Genomic DNA, 6,405 nt, shown 5'->3' with positions numbered 1-6,405 from the left:
TCGTCAATGTGCCTATTGTATTTAATTGCGACGCTGTTTCTGAGTTTCATCGTCAATATGAAGGTCCAAGGGATACAGTAAACCTGAAGTGCAGCATCAGAATCTAAAACTGGTCTCACAGGAAAGGCTCAAAACAAATACAGGAAGAAGACTCGGTCTTCTTGTACTTAAATCGCCATTGTGCCCTTAGTATTTAATTCCGATGCAATTTCTGAGTTTCATAGTCGATATGATGGTCCAAGGGTTACAGTAAACCTGATGTAAAACATCGGAATCTAAAACTGGTCTCACAGGAAAGGCTCAAACATAGACAGTAAGAAGAGTCAGTGTTCTTTTACTTAAGTCGGCATCGTGCCTTTTGTATTTACTTCCGATGCAATTCTGTGTTTCATCGTCAATATGAAGGTACAAGCTATACAGTAAACCTGAAGTGAAGCATCGGAATCTAAAACTGGTCTCACAGGAAAGGATTAAAACAAATACAGGAAGAAGAATCAGTCTTCTTGTTTCTAAGTGAGCATTCTGCCTTTTTTATTTGATTCCGTTGCAATTTCTGTGTTTCATAGTCATTATGAAGGTCCAAGGGATACAGAAAACCTGAAGTGAAGTTTCGGAATATGAAACTGGTCTCACATAAACGGATGAAAACATATTCAGGCAGAAGACTTAGTCTTCTTGTACCTAAGTCGGCATTATGCTTTTGTATTTAATTCCGATGTAAAGTCTGTGTTTCATCGTCAGTATGAAGGTCCAAGGGATATAGTAAACCTGAAGTAAAGCCTCGGATTCTAAAACTGTCCTCACAGGGAAGGCTCAAATAATAGACAGTAAGAAGAGTCAGTCTTCTTGTACTTAAATCGGCATTGTGCATTTGAATTTAATTCCGATGCAATTTCCATGTTTCATCGTCAATATCGAGTTCCAAGGGATACAGTAATCCTGAAGTGAAGCATCGGAATCAAAAACTGGTCACACAGGAAAAGCTCAAAAGGTAGACAGTAAGGAGAGTCAGTCTTCTTGTACTTAAGACGGCATTGTGGCTTTTGTATTTAATTCCGATGCTATTTCTGTGTTTCATCGTCAATATGAAGGTCCAAGAGGTACGGTAGACTTGAAGTGAAGCATGGGAATCTGAAACTGGTCTCACGGGAAAGGCTCAAAACAAATACAGAAAGAAGGCTCAGTCTTTTTGTACTTAAATCGACATTGTGCCTTTTGTATCTAATTCCGATGCAATTTCTGTGTTTCATCGTCACTATGATGGTCCAAGGGATACAGTAAACCTGAAGTGTAGCATCGGAATCCAAAACCAGTCTCACAGGAAAGGATCAAAATAAATAGAGGAAGAAGAATCAGTCTTTTTGTACTTATGTTGGCATTGTGCGTTTTGTATTTAATTCCGATGTAATTTCTGTGTTTCATAATCAATATGAAGGTCCAAGGAATACAGAGAACCTGAAGTGAAGCATGGGAATCTGAAACATGTCTCACAGGGAGAGCTGAAAACATAGACAGTAAGAACAGTCAGTCTTCCTGTACGTGAGTCAGCATTGTGCATTTTGTACTTAATTACGATGCAATTTCTGTGATTTATTGTCAATATGAAAGTCCGAGGGATACAGTAAACCTGAAGTGAAGCATTGGAGTCTAAAACTGGTCTCTCAGGAAAGGCTAAAACATAGACAGTAAGAAGAGTCAGACTTTTTGTACTTAAGTGGGCATTGTGCATTTTGTATTTAATTCCGATGCACTTTCTGTGTTTCATCGGCAATATGAAGGTACAAGGGATACAGTAATCTTGAAGTGAAGCATCGGAATCTAAAACTGGTCTGACAGGAAACAATCAAAACAAATACAGGAAGAAGAATAAGTCTTCTTGTACCTAAGTCGGCATTGTGCCTTTGGTATTTAATTCCGATGCAATTTCTGTGTTTCATCGTCACTATGAAGGTCCAAGGGATACAGAAAACCTGAAGTGAAGCATCGGAATCTGAAACTGGTCTCATAGGAAAGGCTGAAAACATATTCAGGATGAAGACTCAGTCTTCTTGTCCTTATTCCGCATTGTGCTTTTGTATTTAATTCCGATGAAATTTCTGTGTTTCACCGTCAATATGAAGGTCCACGGGATACAGTAAACCTGAAGTGAAGCATCGGAATTAAAAACTTGTCTCACAGGAAAGGCTCAAACATAGACAATAAGAGCAGTCAGACTTCTCGTACGCAAGTCGTCAATGTGCCTTTTGTATTTAATTGCGACGCTGTTTCTGAGTTTCATCGTCAATATGAAGGTCCAAGGGATACAGTAAACCTGAAGTGCAGCATCACAATCTAAAACTGGTCTCACAGGAAAGGCTCAAAACAAATACAGGAAGAAGACTCGGTCTTCTTGTACTTAAATCGCCATTGTGCCCTTTGTATTTAATTCCGATGCAATTTCTGAATTTCATAGTCGATATGATGGTCCAAGGGTTACAGTAAACCTGAAGTAAAACATCGGAATCTAAAACTGGTCTCACAGGAAAGGCTTAAAACAAATACAGGAAGAAGAATCAGTCTTCTTGTTTTTAAGTGGGCTATCTGCCTTTTTTATTTGATTCCGTTGCAATTTCTGTGTTTCATAGTCAATATGAAGGTCAAAGGGATACAGAAAATCTGAAGTGAAGTTTCGGAATCTGAAACTGGTCTCACATAAACGGATGAAAACATATTCAGGCAGAAGACTCAGTCTTCTTGTACCTAAGTCGGCATTATGCTTTTGTATTTAATTCCGATGTAATGTCTGTGTTTCATCGTCAGTATGAAGGTCCAAGGGATATAGTAAACCTGAAGTAAACCATCGGATTCTAAAACTGTCCTCACAGGGAAGGCTCAAATAATAAACAGTAAGAAGAGTCAGTCTTCTTGTACTTAAATCGGCATTGTGCATTTGAATTTAATTCCGATGCAATTTCCATGTTTCATCGTCAATATGGTGTTCCAAGGGATACAGTAAACCTGAAGTGAAGCATCGGAATCAAAAACTGGTCTCACAGGAAAAGCTCAAATGGTAGACAGTAAGGAGAGTCAGTCTTCTTGTACTTAAGTCGGCATTGTGGCTTTTGTATTTAATTCCGATGCAATTTCTGTGTTTCATCGTCACTATGATGGTCCAAGGGATACAGTAAACCTGAAGTGAAGCATCAGAATCCATAAGTGGACCCACAGGAAAGGCTCAAACATAGGCAGTAAGAAGAGTCAGTCATCTTGTATTAAGTCGACATTGTGCTTTTTGTATTTAATTCCAATGCAATTTCTGTGTTTCATTGTCAATTTGAAGTTACAACGGATACAGTAAACCTGAAGTGTAGCATCGGATTCCAAAACCAGTCTCACAGGAACGGATCAAAATAAATAGAGGAAGAAGAATCAGTCTTTTTGTACTTATGTTGGCATTGTGCCTTTTGTATTTAATTCCGATGTAATTTCTGTGTTTCATAATCAATATGAAGGTCCAAGGAATACAGAAAACCTGAAGTCAAGCATGGGAATCTGAAACATGTCTCACAGGAAGAGCTGAAAACATATTCAGGCAGAAGGCACAGTCTTCTTGTACTTAAGTCGGCATTGTACTTTTGTATTTAATTCCGATGGAATTTCTGTGTTTCATCGTCAATATGAAGGTCCAAGGGATACAGTAAACCTGAAGTGAAGCATCAGAATCCATAACTGGACCCACAGGAAAGGCTCAAACATAGGCAGTAAGAAGAGTCAGTCATCTTGTATTAAGTCGGCATTGTGCTTTTTGTATTTAATTCCAATGCAATTTCTGTGTTTCATTGTCAATTTGAAGTTACAACGGATACAGTAAACCTGAAGTGAAGCATCGTAATCCAAAACTGGTCTCACAGGAAAGGCTCAAAGCATAGACAGTAAGAACAGTCAATCTTCCTGTACGTGAGTCGGCATTGTGCATTTTGTATTTAATTCCGATGCAATTTCTGTGTTTTATCGTCAATATGAAAGTCCCAGGGATACAGTAAACCTGAAGAGAAGCATCGGAGTCTAAAACTGGTCTCACAGGAAAGGCTAAAACATAGACAGTAAGAAGAGTCAGTCTTCTTGTACTTAAGTCGGCATTGTGCATTTTGTATTTAATTCCGATGCACTTTCTGTGTTTCATCGGCAATATGAAGGTTCAAGGGATACAGTAATCCTGAAGTGAAGCATCGGCATCTAAAACTAGTCTCACAGGAAACAAACAAAAGAAATACAGGAAGAAGAATAAGTCTTCTTGTACCTAAGTTGGCATTGTGCCTTTGGTATTTAATTCCGATGCAATTTCTGTGTTTCATCGTCTTTATGAAGGTCCAAGGGATACAGGAAACCTGAAGTGAAGCATCGGAACCTGAAACTGGTCTCAAAGGAGAGGCTGAAAACAAATTCAGGCAGAAGACTCAGAGTTCTTGTACTTAAGTCGGCATTGTGCTTTTGTATTTAATTCCGATGCTATTTCTGTGTTTCATCGTCAATATGAAGGTCCAAGAGGTACGGTAGACTTGAAGTGAAGCATGGGAATCAGAAACTGGTCTCACGGGGAAGGCTCAAAACAAATACAGAAAGAAGGCTCAGTCTTTTTGTACTTAAATCGACATTGTGCCTTTTGTATCTAATTCCGATGCAATTTCTGTGTTTCATTGTCAATTTGAAGTTACAACGGATACAGTAAACCTGAAGTGAAGCATCGGAATCCAAAACTGGTCTCACAGGAAAGGCTCAAAGCATAGACAGTAAGAACAGTCAATCTTCCTGTACGTGAGTCGGCATTGTGCATTTTGTATTTAATTCCGATGCAATTTCTGTGTTTTCATTGTCAATATGAAGGTCCAAGGGATACAGTAAACCTGAAGTGAAGCATCGGAATCCAAAACTTGTCTCACAGGAGAGGCTCAAACATAGACAGTAAGAGCAGCCAGTCTTCTCGTACAGATATCGCCAATGTGCCTTTTGTATTTAATTGAGATGCAGTTTCTGTGTTTCATCGTCAATATGAAGGTCCAAGGGATACAGTTGACCTGAAGTGCAACATCCGAATCTAAAACTGGTCTCAAAGGAGAGGCTGAAAACAAATTCAGGCAGAAGACTCAGAGTTCTTGTACTTAAGTCGGCATTGTGCTTTTGTATTTAATTCCGATGCAATTTCTGTGTTTTCATTGTCAATATTAAGGTCCAAGGGATACAGTAAACCTGAAGTGAAGCATCAGAATCCAAAACTTGTCTCACAGGAGAGGCTCAAACATAGACAGTAAGAGCAGCCAGTCTTCTCGTACAGAAATCGCCAATGTGCCCTTTGTATTTAATTCCGATGCAATTTCTGAGTTTCATAGTCGATATGATGGTCCAAGGGTTACAGTAAACCTGAAGTAAAACATCGGAATCTAAAACTGGTCTCACTGGAAAGGCTCAAACATAGACAGTAAGAAGAGTCAGTGTTCTTTTACTTAAGTCGGCATCGTGCCTTTTGTATTTACTTCCGATGCAATTCTGTGTTTCATCGTCAATATGAAGGTACAAGCTATACAGTAAACCTGAAGTGAAGCATCGGAATCTAAAACTGGTCTCACAGGAAAGGATTAAAACAAATACAGGAAGAAGAATCAGTCTTCTTGTTTTTAAGTGAGCATTCTGCCTTTTTTATTTGATTCCGTTGCAATTTCTGTGTTTCATAGTCATTATGAAGGTCCAAGGGATACAGAAAACTTGAAGTGAAGTTTCGGAATATGAAACTGGTCTCACATAAACGGATGAAAACATATTCAGGCAGAAGACTCAGTCTTCTTGTACCTAAGTCGGCATTATGCTTTTGTATTTAATTCCGATGTAAAGTCTATTTTTCATCGTCAGTATGAAGGTCCAAGGGATATAGTAAACCTGAAGTGAAGCATCGGATTCTAAAACTGTCCTCAAAGGGAAGGCTCAAATAATAGACAGTAAGAAGAGTCAGTCTTCTTGCACTTAAATCGGCATTGTGCATTTGAATTTAATTCCGATGCAATTTCCATGTTTCATCGTCAATATCGAGTTCCAAGGGATACAGTAATCCTGAAGTGTAGCATCGGAATCAAAAACTGGTCACACAGGAAAAGCTCAAAAGGTAGACAGTAAGGAGAGTCAGTCTTCTTGTACTTAAGTCGGCATTGTGGCTTTTGTATTTAATTCCGATGCTATTTCTGTGTTTCATCGTCAATATGAAGGTCCAAGAGGTACGGTAGACTTGAAGTGAAGCATGGGAATCTGAAACTGGTCTCACGGGGAAGGCTCAAAACAAATACAGAAAGAAGGCTCAGTCTTTTTGTACTTAAATCGACATTGTGCCTTTTGTATCTAATTCCGATGCAATTTCTGTGTTTCATCGTCACTATGATG

This window comes from Schistocerca serialis, chromosome 12 (assembly GCF_023864345.2).
Source record: "Schistocerca serialis cubense isolate TAMUIC-IGC-003099 chromosome 12, iqSchSeri2.2, whole genome shotgun sequence".
Classification (NCBI taxonomy): domain Eukaryota; kingdom Metazoa; phylum Arthropoda; class Insecta; order Orthoptera; family Acrididae; genus Schistocerca; species Schistocerca serialis.
This window is presented reverse-complemented; position numbering follows the sequence as displayed.